This window comes from Petaurus breviceps, unplaced genomic scaffold (assembly GCF_028583685.1).
Source record: "Petaurus breviceps papuanus isolate PSGF00001 unplaced genomic scaffold, PetGlider_PUasm1.0 90594, whole genome shotgun sequence".
NCBI classification, from domain to species: domain Eukaryota; kingdom Metazoa; phylum Chordata; class Mammalia; order Diprotodontia; family Petauridae; genus Petaurus; species Petaurus breviceps.
In genome coordinates this window covers 4052420-4073374 of record NW_027187281.1, presented here as the reverse complement: position 1 = coordinate 4073374, position 20955 = coordinate 4052420, and the positions used below count along the sequence as shown (strand labels likewise).

General features: G+C 38.1%; 1 long non-coding RNA gene across 1 annotated transcript; it reads left to right on the top strand.

Moving 5' to 3' along the window:
• The first annotated feature begins 2854 nt into the window (after window positions 1–2854).
• Window positions 2855–17966, top strand: LOC138142548 (uncharacterized). Its single transcript, XR_011163459.1, has 3 exons — window positions 2855–3112; window positions 13202–13378; window positions 17703–17966. It is a non-coding gene; the product is annotated as an uncharacterized lncRNA (long non-coding RNA).
• Window positions 17967–20955: the final 2989 nt, after the last annotated feature.

The window sequence follows — 20955 nt, the reverse complement described above, 5'->3', positions numbered from 1 at the left end:
GACAGAAACTTAGGAAATGATGAAAGGAAGGGTGGGGAAGAGGATAAGGAGCCAGAGTAGTTAGAAAAAGAGGAAGAGAATCAAGGGAGCATGTTGCCTGTGAAGTCAAAGAAGGAACAATCATCCTAAAATAGGAGATGGTCAACAGGGTCAAATACTGCAGAGAGGTCAAAGAGGATGAAGACCGAAAAAAAGAAAAGGTATGGGAGGTTAGGTGGCACAGCGAATAGAGCCCAGGTCCTAGGAGGACCAGCGTTCAAATGTGACCTCAGACACTTAACACTTACTAGCCATGTGACCCTGGGCAAGTCACTTAACCCCAATTGCCCAGCCTTCCCCCCTCAAAAAAAAAAAGGCCATTAATTTAGGAAGTTATTAAGAAAACAATTTCAGTAGTGATAGGGATGGATGAATACCAGATTGCAAGGGGTTGTCATTGTAAGAATAGGTGAGGTGTGTGGTGAGCAGTTGAATTATAAACAACTTTTCCAAATTAGCTTGTAAGAAAAATGAAGTATATTATTTCTTTAATAAGCATTTGTTGAGTCCTTACGATAAGAAGATGATGATACCAAGCACTATGTACATGTTTAATTTTTAAAATGGGAAATAAAGGTTTATGTCTTCAAGGAGCTTACAAAGCAGCTGGGGAGATAAAATATGCATATGAAAGGACATAGAAACAATACAAAATAACAGTTATAGAGAGGGGTGGCCAGGTAGCACAGCGAGTAAGAGCATCAACTCCAGTGTCGGGATGACCTGGGGATCAAGTCTGGGCTCAGATACTTAGCACCACACCCAGAAATAACTGGCCGTGTAACCTTGAGCAAGTTACTTAACCCCAATTGCTTTAAAAAAAAAAACACTTCTCATTCTTCATTTGTGTCTAACTCTTAGTGACCACATTTGGGGTTTTCTTGGGAGTTTGCCATTTTCTTCTCCAGCTCATTTTACAGATGAGGAAACTAAGGCAAGCAGGGTTAGGTGACTTGCTCAGGATCACACAGCTAAGTGTCTGAGACCAGATTTGAACTTGGGAAGACTTGTCTTCCTGACTTCAGACCCCATGTTCTAGCCACTATGCCTCAACTATGAACCAACCTGAGTTCTAATGCCACCTGTGCCATTAGTTTTTTACATGACCCAGGACATCTCCCTGGGTTTCAGTTTCCTCATTTTTAAAACTAAGGGATTAGAGCAGATGGTCTCTAAAATACCTTCCAGTTCTAACATTCTATGTCAGTGAGATTTCTAACTATGAGTGTGAGACGATGTAGTGCAAACTGGGCCATTAATGGTAAAGTACCTCCAACCCTGAACTTGACTTCCTCTGATACTTGGGATGATATTGTTCTGGTCATAACTGCTGCAGTTCAGAGATTAATTTCTACTTTGGTAAGCTGCTCTAACTACCCAATTCAGAGAAGTTTCTAAAGCTTTTAAGACTTTTTTTTTTTTTTTTGCAATTTGGAGGGCAATTGGGGTTAAGTGACTTGCCCAAAGTCACACAGCTAGTAAGTGTGTCAAGTGTCTGAAGCCGGATTTGAACTCAGGTCCTCCTGACTCCAGGGCTGATGTTCTATTCACTGTGCCACCTAGCCATCCCCTAAAGCTTTAAGACTTAAGGAGCAGTTGAAGGTCCAAGAGCAATGGTCAATCAGTTAATCCTGGTTCTTCAAACACATAGGTGGTTATATCCTCTCAAGTGAACCTCAGGGTGTGCCCTCAGACTATTACTCACCCTCAAACCAGCTAAGCCTTTCTTCCTGTCTCCCTCTCTCTCTATTTTTGTCTTTTGTCTCTTCCTTTCCCACTATCCCCTCTTTTTTCTCCTTTCCCTTCTCCCTCCCAAAACCTAAGCCCAGGATCAATGGGAGTTTCATGAACTAAATTGCTGGGATTTGAGCTTCCTGATCATTTGGAAGAAGACACACATCGAGGAGTAACTATGCTCTCCTCTTCATAGTGGTTTTCTAAGCAAGCCCAGGCAAGAGGCCTCAGTTCTTGGTTACTATGTATTATTGTCACCTGGGAGCACAAATTACACTTGATTATTTGCTACTAAGGGGAAAAGGCTGTGACCAACAGGAAAGGAAGGTAACTAAGAGGGGTAATCTGCGGGTGCCCAAATCTCCCATCAAGAGACTCTGGGAGGAAATTGTGACTCTGGAAATGAACTGGGAAAAAAAGAATTCTATTTATAGTAAGCATGGGATAAAGAAACACAGCTACAACTCTCATCCACATTTAAAATAACCAGCTGCCCCCAACCACAGGAATTTATTCCCTCTCCGTCCATGTCCAGGAGTCAGAAGCTTTTCGATGCTCTGATTTGGCTTTCCTGAACAGATTGCCAAGGAAATTTCTGTCTGAAAATTTCAACTCATTTATGTAGAGGAAAGTTTTTGAACTTTAAAAATTCCACTGGACAGCTAGACAGAAAATAAATTACTTTATACACTGGAGCTAGATTATGTCCACTAGAGGCTACAGGACAATATTGTTTCTGTTCAATGCAAATCATTGACCAAAAACAATATGAGGTTCTCTGGTGTTGAAATTGTCATTGACTCTTACGTAAGAAACTCAGTAGAGATCCTGAGTACATTCCACCCTTTCTGTGAAATATCAGTATTAGTGACTGAGAAAACCTGTCACACGGGCATGAAGCATGTGGAGGAATGTAGGTGCTCTCAGGAAACAGCATGAAGTGCTTTAGTCAGGGGGTGGCTAGTCATAAGGGGTGGAGCTGTCCCTGAAGACTTGCTGGGGCCAGAGCCAGGAAAGCTAAGGATTGCAATAAGGAGAGGGAGGGGTGCCTGAAGCCAGGCTCTCCTCCATCCCTGGGGCAGTCACTTCATGATTAACACATGGCAAGCACCAAAGTGCTTCAGAAAGACCAAAAAGGGTATATACATACCAAGGCAGTTTGTGGAGGAAGTTAGGGTCAGAGGAGGAAGAATTTTAGCATGAATTACCTACAAAAGGTCTCCATTATACTGAAAAAGTCTCTGCTCTAACCCTATGAAAATTATACAAAGGGCACATATGTCTCTATCTTTTGGACTGGACTAACTCTAGCTGTGTTCAGTGCTAAGATGAAATGTAGGTGAGTATCTATGGAGTATGTTTGGAGAGATACTGAGCTACCTTCTTTCATTGCCCACAATGAATGAATGAATGGATAAATGAATAAATGAATGAAAAAGCATTTTCTAAATGTACATTATATATCAGAAACTGTGCTAAGTATTAAGGATACAAATATAAGCAAGCAAGAAAGTCCCTGCCCTCAAGGAACTTATGTTCTAAAAGGGGAAGACAACACATAAAAAAGCTGGGGGTGGAGGAAAGAAAGTCGATGCATGGTGAAATTCCAAACCAAATGCATGGTTTGGAAAGAGGCAGGAAGTGACTCGGTGGTCTAATCAAGATAAGACAAAAATCCACCTAATAGAGTCCAGAAACCCATTTCTGATGGGAGGGGGATAAGGAGAACCACTGGTATATAGATAACATGGTTTCTAAATGACCAGGAAGTGACAAATAAATATGTTTGCTGCTTAGAACCTGAATCTACCATTATAGATTCATATCTTTGACTACTTTGATAAATTTTTCTTCATTTTTGAGACATCTGAACTTAAAAATGCAGATGTTTTTATTTTTTAAATGTTTTAAAAATTTTATTAATTATTTTTAAACATTCTTTCCTTTTAAAATTTTGAGTTCCAAATTCTCTCCCTCTCTTACCCCTTCCCACACCCACTGCAAAGGCAGGCAATATGATGTCAATCATACATGTGAAATCATGCAAAACATTTTCATATTAACTATATTCTTTAAAAACAAGAAAATTTTTTAAAGTGAAAAAATTATACTTCAATTTGTACTTACAGATAATCAGTTCTCTCTCTGAAAGTGGACAGCACTTTTTTATCATGAGTTCTTGGGAAGTGTCTTAGATCATTGTATTGATCGGGGTAGCCAAATCTTTCATAGTTGGTCATTATTACAGCATTACTATTACTGTGCACAATAATCTCCCAGTTCTTCTCACTTCACTTTGCATCAGTTCATATAGGTCTTGTCATGTTTTTCTGAAACTATTCCCCTCATTTTCCATAGCACAATAATACTCCATCACAATCATATGCCACAACTTGTTTAGTTATTCCCCAATTAATAAGCATCCCCTCAATTTCCAATTCTTTGCCATCACGAAAAGAGCTGCTATCAATATGTTTATACATATGGGTCTTTTTCTTTTTCCTTTGATCTCTCTGGGTGCAGACCTAGTAGTAGTATTGCTGAGTCAAAAGGGTATACACAGTACTTTGAGCATAGTTCCAAATTGTTCTCCATAATGGTTGGATCAGTTCACTATTCTACCAACAATTCATTAGTGTACCTATTATTCCTTCATCCCCTCCACCATTTGTCATTTCTCGTAGATGTGAGGTACCTCAGAGATTTTTTTAAATTTGTTCTTTAATCCATAGTGAGTTAGAGCATTTTTTTATGTGACTAGAGATAGTTTTGATTTCTTCTCCAAACTGCCTGTTCATATTCTTTGCCCATTTATCAGTTGAGGAATGGCTTTTATTTTTATCAATTTGGCTCAATTCTATACACAGTATATATTTGAGAAATAAGATCTTTATCAGAGAAACTTACTGGAAAAAATCTGATACTATTCCATTGTATATGGTACCTTTTAGCAAAATGTAGTTACCCTGATTATCTCTTTTAATTAGGTCTATTTTTGCTTTTCTTTTGTCTCAGATCATGATTGCTACTCCTGACATTTTACATTAGCTGAAGCATAATAGATTCTGCTCCAGGCCTTTATTTTAACTCTGTGTATGTCTTTCTATTTCAAGTGTATCTCTTGTAAACAACATATTGTTGGATTCCGGTTTCTAACTCATTCTTCTGTCTGCTTCTGTTTCATGGTTGAGCTTTCATTCATAATTTCATTCATAATCAGTTATAATTACTGTGTATTTCCCTCCATCCCATTTTCTCCTGTTTTGCCTCCTCTTTTTATTCTATTCTTCCTTAAAAGTCTATTTTGCTCTTAACCACTGCTTCCCTTAATCTTTTCTCCCTTTTATCATTTCCCACCTCCCATTGTCTTATCCCCTTTCTCTCCTTTTCCTTATTGGCTAAGTTATATTTCTGTACATAACTGAATGTGTATGTATATTCTTGACTCACTGTACCAATTCCAATGAGAGTGAGGTTTAGCCATTGCTGCTACACCTCCCTTGATTTTCCCCTCTACAGTAAAAAGTTTTCCTTGAATGCCTCTTTTATGTGAGAAAATTTTCCCCATTCTACCTCTCCCATCCCCTTTTCTCAACCCTTTATTTATTTATTTTTTTGGAGATCATTCCAACATAATTGATAACACACTCATGCCCTCTGTCTCTGTAAATTCCTTTTAACTGCTCTAATAATGATAGAGTTTTTAGGAGTTACATGTATCATTTTCACATGTAGAAATGTAAGCAGTTTAACTTTATCGAGTCCCTGATGATCACTATTTCATATTTACTTTTTTATGCTTTTCTTGAGTCTTCTGTTTGATGTCAAATTTTCTATTTAGCTTTGGTCTTTTCTTCTATTTCATTACATATCCATTTTTGCCCCTGATGGATTATGCTCAGTTTTGCTGGGTAGGTTATTCTGGATTGTAATCCTAGTTCATTTGCCTTTTGGAATATCACATTTCAAATCCTCTGCTCCTTTAACATGGAAGCCACTAAATCTCATGTTGTCCTGACTGTGGCATCACAATATTTGAAGTGTTCCTTTATGACTATTTGAAGTATTTTCTCTTTTACCTGGGAGTTCTGGAATTTGGCTATAATATTCCCAGGGGATTTCACTTGGGTATCTCTTTTAGGAAAGGATTGGTAGATTCTTTCAATTTCTATTTTATTCTCTGAATCTCAGATATCAGGGCAGTTTTCCTTGATAATTTCTTGAAATATGATGTCTAGGCTTTCTTTGACCATGGCTTTCAGGTAGACCAGTAATCTTAAATTATCTTTCTTTAATCTCTTTTCCTGTTCAGTTGTTTTTCCAATGAGATTTTTCATATTTTCTTCTATTTTTTCACTCTTTTAGCTTTGTTTTATTATTTCTTGAAGCCTTATGGAGTCATTAGCTTCCACTTGCTCAATTCTAATTTTAAAGGAATTCTTTTCTTCAGTGAGATTTTGTAATTCCTTTTCCATTTAGCTTATTCTGCTTTTTAAGGATTTCTTTTCTTCAGCGAATTTTTGTCCTTCTTTTACCATTAGACCAATTCTGTTTTTTAAGGTGTGATTTTCTTCGATTTTTTTTGTGCCTCTTTTACCAAGCTGCTAATTCTCTTTCCATAATTTTCTTGCATTACTCTCATTTTTTTCCCCAAATTTCCTCTACCACTTTTATTTCTTTCTGTAATTCTTCTAGGAATTCCTGTTGGGCTTGAGTCCAAGTAGTATTTTTTTTTCTTTTTTTGTCTTTATTAATTTGTTTGATTGCTTTTAGTTTACAAGAAGGTAGTATTTTTTTTGAGGTTTTTTTTCACATTATTTTTTTTTTCCTAAGTTTAAGTCTTGGTCTTCCCTGCCACTGTAGTAGCTTTTTATGGTTAAATTCTTTTTTTTGATGTTTGCTCATTTTTTCAATCTATTTCTTGACATTCAACTTTAATATTACAGTTGTGTTCTATTTACCTGGCAGTGGGGAAGTACTGTCCTAAGTTTCAGGCTTTTTCAAGCTGCTGTTTTTAAAGCTGTTGTTAGGGGTTTTCAGTGCTTCCAAGATTGTGTGATCCTGGTAGAGCACTCCTGGTCTGCATTCTGGTCTTCACCCAGGAAGAGCCCCCAGTACCCTGAAGCCACAAGCACTAGCACACTCTTTGCCTTGGAACTGTAACCAGAGTCCCTGCTCCCTTGTGATTGACCTCCAGCATTCCTCTCCACGCTGGAACTGTGACCCAGAAATGCTTATGCCATTGCTAATCAGAATCTGATACACTCAATGCCAGCAAAGGGTCTCCATAATCTCTTTCTGACCAGTTGACCAACCACCTTACCATATCTGGGCTGAGAGCTCCTGAAGCTGCAGCTGCTGCTGTTGCTGCTATCATGTGTGTAGGCTCCAGACAGACCAATACCCCATTGCCACAGACTTTTCCCCCAACCTTCTAAGTTTTCTTAAATCAGAAAAATGTCTCACCCTGACTTTTTATTGGCTCTACTGCTTCAAAATTTGATGTGAGATGTTATTCTAAAGTTGTTTGGAGGGGAATATTGAGAGAATCCAACTGAGTTGCCGCTAATCTTCCACTTTCTAGCTATTCTTTAAATACTGTACACTTTCCATTTTATTTTACCTGGCTGTTGAAGTAATATTGATTAGTTTTTGCTACTCTCAGCCCATAGAATAATTTCCACAGAGATGGGCTCTTCTGATTATTTTATTCAAAACAGATCCTCTAAGTTAAGGATCAGAAAAGATGAGCTGGTCAGAGTAGAACACTAGCTGGTCAGGATTGCAGAGGGCAACAGATAATGCTTTGAGGAAGAAACAAGTGAACCTTAGGATTTGACGTCTAATACAACTCAAAACCTACTGAATCTCTGTCTCTTTCCAACTCTTTAACCATTTTCTTCTCTTTCTTTCTCCTTCCCTTGATTTTTCTTTTTCTTTATTTCCTATTTTGTCTTTCCCTTTTCCATTTTTTATGGCCATAATATGAGGCAAAAAATATTTTCTTTAGGACATGCCTTCTCAAGGTCACCAATGACATCTTCTCAGCTCTCATTTTCCTTGATCTCTCTGTTGTTGTTGTTGTTGACTATTTCCTCTTTGAATAATTTCTTCTCCCTTGGCTTTTTTGACATTGCACTCTCCCAGTTTCTGACTTCCTTTCTGGTTTCTGCTGTTTCAGTTTCCTTTTCTCCCTCCCTAAGTGTATGTGACACACAAGACTTTGATCTCAGCTCCTCATCTCTTCTTTCTATATTCTCTCCCTCAGGGAGCTTATCCATTCCACTGTTTTCATGTATAAACTCTACATGGGTTACTAAAAAATCTTTATATCTAACCTCAATCTCTCCAGTTCTACATTTTCAACTGTGATCTGGCCATGTCCACCTGAATGTTCTGAGGGTACCTAAATTCAACATGTCCAAATAGAACTCATTATCCTCCCCTGAAGGCAATATGTTATGCAATGAAGAAAGTGCTGAATTTTAATGCCAGAGATCTAAGTCTGAGTTCCACTCAGGTCATTAAATTTCTCTGAGTCTCATCGTAAAATGGTATTGACAATGCTTGTCATTTTCTGCGACATTTTTGTGAAGAATGTGCTCTTCAAATGATAAAGTGCTACAGAAATGTGAATCATTATTATTGCCATCCCTACTGTCATCAAGTCTGCCCCTCCACCCATCTTTGCCTCTATTTCTATTGATGATTCCATCCTCTCAGACACCTAATCAAAATCTTGGTGTCATCTTTGACTCTTTTCAACCCCCATGTTTAATCAGTTGCCATGTTCTGTAGTTCCACCTCTATAAAATTTGGGAATCCATCCTCTTCTCTCTTCTGCACTCATATGGCCACCACTCTAGTTCAAACTCTCTTCACCTCTTGCCTAGAGTACTCTAATAAGCTCCTACTTTGTTCCCCTAACTCCAGGCTCTCCCCTCTCCAAGGTGTCCTTTGCTCATTTGCTAAATTGGTCCACTATGTTTAGAAAGGTTGCATTACATACAAAAATAATGTTAACGACTATTGAGAAAGAATAGACAGGTGAAGGTATTAGGCATACATGATGTACTTAAAGTCTAGGGAACTTTACCAACAACAAATGATAATGCTAACTTCTTTCTTTTTCCCATTATCTTCCTCAGAAGCTAGAATGGATTTCTTTTTCCTTTTTAAAATGGTGTTTTATTTTTCCCCCAATTACATGTCAAGACAATTTTTAGCATTCATTTTTATACAATTTTGAGTTCCTGTATCAGCAATGCCATATTCACAATGCCTATGGAGATTACAAATATGCTGATATAATTATCCATTACAAAATAGGTCATGTTTGCCATATGAGGAAATAAACTAGAAAATTTATTAAGATACCAAAAGACTGAGTCCCAAAACCAGAAAGTGAAAGCCATCAGAGTAGTTATGATATTGGCACAGGTAGATAAAGTAGAAAGCACCCACATTTTCAAGCCTTTAAAAGAGAACAGGCTACCTCAGGCAAAGGTCCTCCTCTCCCCACGCACAGCAACCACCCAGCATCCTGGAAGCGCGCTCCCAGCAGCTCCGGCCCCTGGCAGTCCTCAGCCGGAGTCCTTAGCAGAAAGTCCTTAGCAGTCCTAACTCAAAAAGGGCTTCGTGCTGCCACTGCCTCTGCTGCTGCCGCCGCCGTTGCCACCACCGCCAGCCACCGCAGGAACGCTAGCTTGGCTTCTGCTTCCTCTTGCTCCGCCCCTTCCTGCTACGTCAGCAAGTCCACCGGGGCATGGAAGATCTTTAAATCCCATAACCCTTACAGTTCCAAATTTTTCTTCCTTTCTCATTCCTCTTTTCTCTTCCTAAAATGATAGGTAATTTGATATAGATTATGTGTTACCATGTAAAACATATTTCCATGTTAGTCACAGTTGTGTAAAAGAAGAAAAAGATCAAAAGGAAAAAACATGAAAAAGAATAAAATGAGTGAAGAAAGTCTGCTTCAATCTGCATTTAAAGTCTATCAGTTCTTTATCTGAATGTGGATAGCATTTTCCTTGGTGAGTCTTTTGTACTTGTCTTGGATCATTGTGTTGCTGAGAAGGGCCGAGTCATTCATTGTTGATCATCACACAATGTTATTGATAGTGTGTACAATGTTTTCCTGGTTCTGCATAAATTCATACAAGTCTTTCCAGGTTTTTCTGAAATCTGCTTGTTCACCATTTCTTATTGCACAATAATATTCCATTATATTCATATACCACAACTTGTTCAGCAATTCCCTTGTTGATGGGCTTCCCCTCAATTTCTAATATTTTGCTACCATAAAAGGGCTTTTATAAATATTTTTGCACATATATGTCCTTTCCCCCTTTTTTATGATCTCTTTGGGATACAGACCTAGTAGTGATATTGCTGGATCAAAGGGTATGTACAATTTGGTTGCCCTTTGGGTAAATTGTTCCAAATTGCTCACCAGAATGGTTGGATCAGTTCACAACTCTATCAACAATGCACCAGTGTCCCAGTCTTCCCACATCCTCTTCAACATTTATCATTTTCTTTTTTTGTCATATTGGCCAATCTGATAGGTGTAACAACTTCAGAATTGTTTTAATTTGCATTTCTCTAATCAAAAGTGATTTAGGGCACTTCTTCATATACCTATAGATAGCTTTGATTTCTTCATCTGAAAACTGCCTGTTCATAGTCTTTGACCATTTATCCATTGAGGAATAGCTTGTATTCTTATAACTTTGACTCAGTTCTCTATATATTTGAGAAATGAGGCCTTTATCAGAAGCATTTGCTGTAAAGATTGTTTCCCAGCTTTCTGCTTTCCTTCTAATCTTGGCTGCATTGGTTTTGCTTGTGCAAAAGCTTTTAAATTTAATATAATAAAAAATATTCATTTTTCATTGCATAATGCTCTCTCTCTCTTGTTTGGTCATGGGTAGAATGGGTTTCTTCAAGAGGATGGGTTCTGCCTTGCTTAGAGGTCTTTAAACAGAAGCTGGAGGACCATTTGTCAAGTATGTTTTAGTGGAGATTCCTTTAGTGTGTGGGTTGGGCTAAATGCTCCCTCTCAAATTCTCAAATCCAGTGATTCTGTGAATGTGAGTACAAAGGGCTCTGTAAGCTATATAAATAAACTGTTCCAGTTATGAGAGATGGGTCTCATTGGACAAAAGTGGACTGGTGGTTGTGAGGGTGGTAAAGGAAATGTTTATTGATGAGTTTTATCTATATCACATCCACTAACCATGGGAGTCCCACAGCGCTCAGTTCTGGGGCCTTTTCTCTTTTTTTCTCTATACTATCTCACTTAGTGATCTATCAGCTCCCATAAATTCGATTATCATCTCTATGTGGATGATTCCCAGAGTTATTTATATATATATACTCAACTACAGCCACACATCACCAACTGCCTCTTAGACATCTCAAATAGATGCCTTGTAGGCATATCAAACTTAGTATTAATAATGTTAATAATCAATAACATTAATAATAATTTAAAAAATTAAAAATAATGATAGATAATATTTATATCATGCTTTAAGGTTTTTCAAAGTGTTTTACATATGTTATTTTATTTGATTCTCACAAGCCTGTAAGATAAGTGCTATTGTTACCCCTACTTGCCCCCATATAAATGGAATAACTAAGGCTAAGAAAATTTAAGTGATTTGTCTAGCTAGCAAGTGTCTGAGGTAGGATTAGAACTCAGGATTTCCTGACTTTAAGTCTGACACTATCTACTACACTACCCAGCTGCCATTATCTTTTCCTCCATATCCTCCACTTTCTCAAGCTTCTCTATTATTCTTCAGGACACCATTATTCTCCCATTTACCCTGACTCACAACCTTGGTGTCATCCTTGACTCTTCATTCTCTTTCATCCATCCAGTCTGGTCATTTCTATTCTCATAATATCCCTCATATATATCCCTTTCTCTCTATTCGACAGCCATGACCCTAGTTCAAAATCCTCACCATCTCTTGTCTGGATTATTGCTCTAGCCTTCTAACTGGTCTCTCTACCTCAATTCTCTCCTTAACTCCACCCAGAAACCAAGGTTATTTTTTTCTAAAGAGTAAATCTAATAATTTTGTCCCCCTGCCCAATGCTCTCCAGTGGCTCCCTATTGCCTTCAGGATCAAATATAAACTCCTGTGTTTGACATTTAAAAGTCTTTCATAACCTGGCCCCTTCCTACCTTTCCAGTGTTCTCATACTTTACTCTCCTCCATGAATTCTTTGATCCATCAATGCTGATCCACTTGCAGTTCCTCAAACATGATAGCATTTCCTATCTCTGTGCCTTTTTCCTGTCTATTCTCCATGCCTGAAGTGCTCTGGTCCCTCACCTCTATGTCTGAGTTTCCCTGGCTTCCTTCAGGACTTAGCTCAAAACTCTCCTTTCTCAGGAGGCCCTTCTTAGTCCCTCCTAGGTGTTACTACTTCTCCCTCCTAAATTGTCTTCCTTGCTCTGAATATAGCTTTAACCCAGTTATGTATATGTTTTCTTCTCCATTAGAATGAGTTCCATGAAAGCAAGGACTATTTGGTCTTCTTTTCTATCCCCACCCTTAGCACAGTTCCTGGTATAGAAGTGCCTAAGAAATGCTTATTGACTGATTAGCTTACTTTGTTGGGAGGAATGGACAGAAATATCAGTGAAAGTCTTAGAAATTGGAGGCAGTGGGGTACAATGGCAAGAACATTGACTCTCATGTCAGAGACCCTAGGTTCAAATTCTACCTCTGCCCCCATGACCTGCAAGTCACTGAGCTTCAATGAGCCTCCATTTCCACATCTGTGAAATGAGAAGGATGGACTAGCTCTAGTCATAGAGCTATGAGCCTATGAACCTTTTGAAGAAGTTACCTATAAAATGTTGAGGGTCAGATTTAGGGTTGCTCAAGACCACAAAATATCAACATGCTGGGTCCTGCAGAGTGAATTCGACTCAAGTCTTCTCTCAGCCAAAGAAAAGCAAAGTTTATTTAAAGTTCCTTATATTGGACACAAAGCCTGTGCTAGAAAATTCTATGGTGCTCTCATGCCACATGGAGCAAGAAGGGTTTTTATATACAGAAAGATTGTGGGAGGAATCTAGGGGTGGTCTAGAGGAGGAGTTTGGGGAGGGTCTTCAGGAGGAGTCAGATGAGGTCAGACTCCAGTAATGAGTTTGGGGAGGGTCTTCAGGAGGAGTTAATGAGCTCAGGTAACAGTTGATTTGGGTATAGATATTTTGATAGGCTCAAGGGTGGGAAGTACAGTGGAGGGCCAAGCTAGTAACAAAGGTTTGGGCAGAGCCACAATGAAAAGCCTATGGCCTCATGCAAATGCCTCATCTAATGGGACGATTCAATCAGAGTTCAAGGGGATTCCCAGAGCCTGTACTCACCTTTGACTTCTCTTAAAATAACAATGATAACAGTGTCACCACCACCACCAACAACAACAAACCTGCTTCCCTGCTGTGGACAATGAACCTCCTCAAGAAAAGCAACAATCGGTTTCTTCATTACCCTAGGATCCCTCTATGAGATGTGGAAGATGTTGGCCAAGCCAATACAATTGACCTGATACGAAGGAAAGACTTCTGAATTTAGAGGTAGGAAAGACTTCAACTGAAGTCCTTCTTTTGACATTTATAACCTTTGGGCAAATTACTTAATCTTTCTGAGTCCCAGTTTCCTCATCTTGTAAATATGGAATAATGATTAATCCATTTCACGTGAAGTTTTTAGGAATAGATACTGGGCCCATGATATCACTGGATTTAGGGAATTACCAGGTGAAGAAGCACCCTCTACAAATTGCTACTGTTTCTGCAACTTACAGTTTTACAATTGACTAGAACACTGAGAGTTTAAGACACTTGCCTAGGACTACACAGGCAGTAGGTTTCAGAGGCATTATTTGAACTTAGATCTTTCTGACTGGGAGGATAATTCTCTATCCACTATATCACATTGCTTCTCACACAAGGTTATTGTGAGGATCAAATGAAATAATTTTATGTGAAATATTATGTAAACGTCAACTATCTGTGAGAGTGGTATCCCATGCCCTTTAACCCCAATTAATATAATCAACAAGATGCTCTATACCCTGACACCTTTGTCAGACAAAATCAGATTGAATTAGCACAATAAATCAATAAAAACTGTAAACCTGATTTGAATAAGACTAATCAATTTCAGAGGAGTAAATGGCTAAATAAGATCAGGAAGGATGGTCATTTTGTCATGATAGGCTTTAAAGGAAAGCCATGCTCCTACAGGGGAGTAATTTACTAAGAAACCTCCATCCTTGTGAAGGAGAAAGTAAGTTGCTAAGAAAGGAAGTCATACCTCCACAAAGGTAAGTTCTTCCCCAGCCCAAGCTAAGGAGTGTTTGAAAGTTACTTCAAGAATTCCTTTTCAAGAATTTTCTGAGTTGATTTATCTTTTGATCTAACTTTGATTCTTATTCTATCATTTGCCTATCTACCTTTTAGCAAAATAATTTTATTTCTCACTGATTCCATGTTTTTATTCATATTTTTCTTAATATCTTTATGTTGTTGATTTTTGTTATCCTTTTGTCCTCTTCCTTTCTAATTGATGATAAATCCTTCTTTACAAATGTGTATTGCTTATTTTTCTTTGAAGTGATTAAAACCCAATCAGTTGTGTCCCATTCTGATTTTGGCTATATTTCTAGGCTGCTATTGAAGTTAACTAATTATTTTTTTCCTTCTGGTAACTTCTCTTCAAGCTTTTAATCTGTAATATTTATTCATTATGTTAGAGGATTCCCCCTCCCTCCCATTTATTTATTTCTTTATCACTTCCTTTTCCTTGTCTGAGAGTCTATTCTTTTTTGAGACTCAATGATTCCTTCCCTTCTTTTCAACTTTCCCCTTTTTATTTGGAAACATCTTTATCTCCCTTCTTATGAGGGGTATTTGGGAGCTGGGTTCTTATGTTACCTCTCACCCCATTATCTTACTAGATCTCTTTGATCCTCCTTCTAACTTCTCTATTCCTACCTATTTTGTCACACCATTCGCCTAATCCCTCACATCTGTAACCTTGGCATTAGCTTTGACTCTTTGCTTTCTCATATCCAATCACTTACCAAGTCCTTTCAATTCCATCTCCACAACAGCTATTACATTTTTCTCCTCCTTTAAAAGGATTCCCATTGTCACCTTACTAGTACAACCATTCTTCACTGCAGCCTGGACTATTACTATCCCCTTCCACCATTGCTTGTTGTATCCAATGTCCCTTTCCCCACTATTCACTGGATGAATTACTACCTGTCCTTTAAATGATTACTCAAATGCCACCTTCTTCATGAAGTGTTCCCTAGTCTCTCTAGTAGCAATGACATTCTCTTCTGTATTTCTCCGTGATTGCTCCAATAGAATCTCCCCTTATAAACAAAGTATTACACATTAAGGTAAATCAACACACTATGTCTGACAACCTATAATCTACTACCTCTCTGCTGAGATTGACCATATTGGTAACAAATATAGTTTTTAAATAAAAACCTCATTAAGCCATTGATGGTCTTAGGACTAGAGGAAGTTTCTTTGATTTTGATAGCTTTTTACCTTTATCAGTAACAATGGATGATATTTTCATTTATTATTGCATAAAGAAAAAAATGCATTTCCTTAATAATATTTATCACATAGCTCTTTGTTTTTCACTGCACTGATATATTTATCATGTATTACGCATTATGGTTATCATTGTGTGTTATTCCCTACCACATCCTTTTTTGGGGTCCAGATCTATGATTTAAACGGTATAGGGAACTACAATCGGATGGGGGTAGAGTACCTTATTTGTTATTCTATTTACTAAGACGTCTTTTGTTTGGACTACTGTAGTTTGGACTACTATCTGACAGTCAGATAGCAATGATCTAATTGGTGAGGGCCCCTAAGGTGAGGGCTTTTGAGTGGATATAGGCCCACCAAAGGCCTAGAACCTAGGGTAGTTTTTCTAAAGGACCCATATATGAGGGGGACTACTTCAATTAAATCAGGAAGAAAGGGGATGAACTCACTAAAAAATTGACTAAAAAAAACATGGTACTACCTATCAGAGAAACTACTTGAATCTTTCCCTATAGTCATTAGGGTCCACATACTTTTAAAAGGTCTCTGTTGATTCTTTCAAAGGAAAATTCAGGCTGAGCTCGAGAAACTAAATAAAATCCTCTACTTAAATTCTTCAAAGTTCTTTCACTCCTTCTCTTCTTCCAAACCCTAATAGAGGTAACATTCAGTAGCCAGTGCAGGTCTCAGGATCATTATCAGACCACAGAAAAAAAACATTTAAAACCACAGAGATACTTTAAAAAATGATTCTGTCCTTCACTTCCCTGCAATGGCTGCCTCTGTTAAGAACACTGTGTTTCTAATGAATAGCTTACTGTCTAAAATAAAAGAGATCACCTTATCCAGCGTTCCCCTTCAGTAATGTCACCAATTGTAACAAGAACAAAAAGATCTAAGGGTCTGACCTCACATCTTGGCAGGCTAAGACATCTTTCAATTCATCTTTAATCTCATCTCAGCTTAGACTGCATTTGCCAACTCATTTCAAATATTATTAAGGAAATGCACATTTTTTCCCCTATATGGTCGGTAAAAACATTGATCAGATCCAACTCTCCTGATAAAAGTTAAGTAGGTTAGTAGAACCAGTGAGATTACCTCCAGCCCCACTTTACTACCATCTCAGAGAGCATTTTCTTTGAAAAACAGTATTCACTGAAAAAAAAAAAAGAAATCCTTATTCATTGAAGTGATTAATCTTAGAATCATAGCATCACTGATTTAGAGTTGGAAGGACCCATGGAGGATATCTAATTCACTCTCTTCATTTTACAGATGAGGAAACTAAGGCCCATATAGGTTAGGTGATATGCCTAAGGTCACATGGGTAATAAGTAACAAAGCCAGGATTTGAACCTACCGTGTTTCCCTGATAATAAGACATTGTCTTATTATTTTTTTGGACAGAAAAACACCAGAGGGCTTATTTTCAGGGGAGGGCTTATTTTAATGAACATTGACAGCAATTTTAATAAACAGGTAAATGTGAACAAAAAAATGTACCTTTATTCAATAATGAATTCAATAAAGAACAAGATGACGCGCTCACTGCTGCAGCTCTGACTGGATGCAGCTCGGAGCGCGGCGTGCGTTTCACCCAGTGGGGGGGGGGGACGGTGCATACAGAGGGTACCGTAATGTAGCGTCTAGCGCAGGGGATCACCTTCACTACAGTAGCAATCTCAATAGGGCTTATTTTCGGGGGAGGGCTTATTTTAGAGGAATCTTACACAGTAAGGGGAGGGCTTATTTTCGGGATAGGTCTTATTATCGGGGAAACATGGTAGATTCTCCAAGTCCACCACTCTCTCCGCTGTACACATTTACCTCCTTCTTTGTAAAGAGGTGGTAGAGCAGAGGGTGTTAGACATAGCTGATGTGTCAGTTTTAATTGTATTTTCTATTCCAGAAGTGAATTCAATTAGAAATAGAGAACAACAATCATCTGGAAATAACAGATTTTTTTTAAAGGATATCAATAAAACGTTTGTATTGAAAAACAATTCAACGCAAGTCACTTGGATACTACTTAAAGCTGACTCCTGGCTATCCACACTTCTGATTACTAGCAAAAAGTTCTCTCACTGGCCAGCTGTTTCAGAGCCATGACCCCACTCATCATAGCAGGGTTCTCTTGGTCCAGCTCTGACCCCACCTTGTGGTTCAGCCATCGACTTCATGTACCTGAACCCAGGGCCCTATGAACAAAGATGATAGACAAATGTTTGTTGCCATTGCAGGGGATGACCATCACAGAATTGTTTAGCTGAAGATGAACTTAGTGATCATGTCATTCATTTTTCTTATTTTACAGATGAGAAAATTAAAACCCAGAGAACTTATAAGTGACTACATCTAGGACCAGTTCTCAGATCCATTGGCTACTGGTCGTCAGGATGTGATGATGATTGTAATAAGAGATTTGTTTCCAATCTTTACATTAAAGAAGGGCAATATTTTATAAAAGGGATTACAAAACCAGGTTTTAAGGAAACAAAGAATACTTGCACGCTAAGGGAAATGTTTTAGCTTTTAATTACTGCCTACGTACTTCATGTGAACTTTTAAATTCCCAGTGGCAATCAATAGATCAATAAATCAATCAATTAGGAAACATGTATTAAGTACCTACTGTGTATGACACACTGTGCTAAGCATTAGGGATACAAAAAGAAGTAAAAGACAGTCTTTGCACCCAAAGAGCTCACAGTCTAATGAACATGTAAATAGAATGAGTGAATGGGAGGAAATTAAGAACCTCTAAAGTAAAATAAAAGACAAGAGAAAGTCTAGGAACTAGAAGGACTAGGTTAACATACAAAAAGAAGCTTGAAAGAATAGAATGAAAGAGAACAAGAGGAACAAAGAAACAAGAATGGTGTTCACAGAGAAAAGGCACTCAGTAAACATTTATTAAATGAATGCTAATTGAATGAATGAATACACGAAAAATCAGATCAATAACCTTTATGAGTGACTGTTGTACAGAGTACTGTAGGGGGAGCTCTGAATGAGTTCGGAACAAATATTCTTTGCTATCAAAGAATTTACAATGGAATTGGAGAGACCAAATACATGTGAAAGGAATTCATTTTTACAGAACACCAATTCAAAAAGGGCAAATTAATACAGCATAAGCTAATAGATACATGTGGCTGGTACTCTGAGTAAAGGAATAATCAGGGTGAGATTAGTCATGGAAGGCTTTCTGGAGAGGATGGGTTCGAGTCAGTATTTGAGGCCTAGGAAGAAGCTACTTGCCCTAAAGGGAGGGGAGTACCTAAGTAAGTAAGAGGTGACTCAGATAGGCAGTTAACAGCTTAGCCTGGAGGCCAGGAGGCATCCCTGGCAGGCACATTCCCTAGTGATCACCACTGCTCTGGTCTTCTAGGTGACTACTCTCATAGCCCTGAACAGACTGCATCAGCAGCACAATTAGATGACACTTTCTTGAAGCAAATACAGACCATATATTCTTTAGGCATATGACTGAACTAACTAAAAAACCTAGAAGAATAGAAAATCTCAGTGGAAGTGGAACCATAACTCTCCATGATACCCTTCACTACATCTCACTACCGCTACCCTGTCTCTCTTGAACTCAACACAATGAAGATACACTCTTCTTCAGAATGATAATGGGTAGTTTCAAACCAATGGCAGTTGTATGCCCCGAGGAGGGCAAAAACAAGAAGAAAATATCCAACATATACTAAAATATTCAGAGCATCACTTTTTATGGTAATTAAGAACTAAAAGGGCAGCTAGGTGGTGACTCAGTGCATAGAATGCCAGTCTTGGAGTCAGGAGGGCCTGAGTTCAAATTTGACCTCAAACACTAGCTGTGTGACCCAGGGTGAGTCACTTAACCCTGTCTGCCTCAATTCCTCATCTGTAAAATGAGATGGAGAAAGAAATGGCAAACCACTTCAGTATCTTTGCCAAGAAAACCACAAATGGGGTCACAGAGAGTAAGGCAAGACTGAAACAATTCATCAAAGAACTGGAAACAATCAGAGTTAGGAAAGGGGAAGAGAGGGGGCAATGGTGGGACATAATTGAAGAGCCTGGATCAAAAGGTGATCAGGAAATATAGGTTTAGACCTGGAAAGAATCTTACAGGTCATCTAGGGACTGGTCTATCTTCCCAAACACCACATTTTACAGACACCAAAAACTTAGACCCAGACAAAGGAAGTGACTTGTTTAGACAACACAGATTTTTAGGTCACACAGATATTAAGTGTTCCTTTGGCTTCCATGTTACAGATCTTTCCACTGCCCCATACTGCCATCCTTAGCTAATACCATGGAGGGGACAGCATCAGTGGGTCAATGACAGCTTTTCTTATGCACAACATCCTTCAAGGCAATGAACTTTTATGCCATTAGAATATTAACCATCCCAACTCCCTATTTAGTTGAATTGGCACCCCTTTGGTCCTGGACATTCTGTCCTCAATGAATATATAATCCAATCTACATAATCAGTGTAAATTCTAAATGGCCATATGCATCACATCTGACCTCCTCTCTCTCTGCCTCTCTGAATCTGTCTCTGGCTATCTGTCTATCTGTCTGTCTTTCTGTCTCAACTGCTTCCACAATACAGGATCTCATTACCACATGCTTAGACTGTTTAAGTAGCTTCTTAACTAGTCTTTCTGCCTCAGTCTCTGTTCTTCTTCATCCTTCACATCACTTCCAGACTAATTTTTCCTCAAGTATGAATGTACTCGGAAATATTTTTTAACATTTTATAATAATTGAACTTAGCCCAGAGATATAATTCGAAGTGTAAACTAATGAAAAAATGAAGGTGTTTGTATTACCAAGAAGTTAAAAAAAAGCTTCAAAAACATAAATTACTTTTTTATATACTCTTTTAATTCAAACAAACTGAAGCTTGGCCATGTGATAATCACTGCTGAGGACAAGAACAAAAGCACACATTTAGGTTTTAAATTTATGAATCTTTAAATGACACAGTTGAGAATACATATTTGAAAAATTTTACAGTTGAGTTCTTAGGACACTTTAGGGACTCTTCTATGTAGGAGAGTTAGAAAGGAAAACTATTCTCAACATTTCTATTTTTTTTCTTTTCCTTCTTTTCTTCTCACTTTTCTTTTTTCCTTTCCTCTTTTCTTTTCTCATTCTTTTTCCTTCTCATTTTTCCTCTCTCTCTCTCTCTCTTCTCTTTCTCTCTCTCTCTGTCTCTCTCTCTGTCTCTCTGTCTCTCTCTCTCTCTGTCTCTCTCTCTGTCTCTCTCTCTCTGTCTCTCTGTCTCTCTCTCTCCCTCAAGGAAATTCAATGTAAGCTTCACATATGGAGGGAAGATATAATGTGACAGAATCAAATTTAGCCCCACTTCACCCCCCCCAAAAGAAAAAAAAAACCTAGCATCTTTCAGCTTGAGAATATAAACATGACAAAGTCAGAAAATGAAAAAGTGAAGTTAATAACTGAGCCTAAGATTAAAACCCCCCAACTTTGGGGTATTTTTTAAAAATCAGTGAAGGTTCAGCAGTTTTCTTATAATATACAGACCATAGAATGTGGTTCCG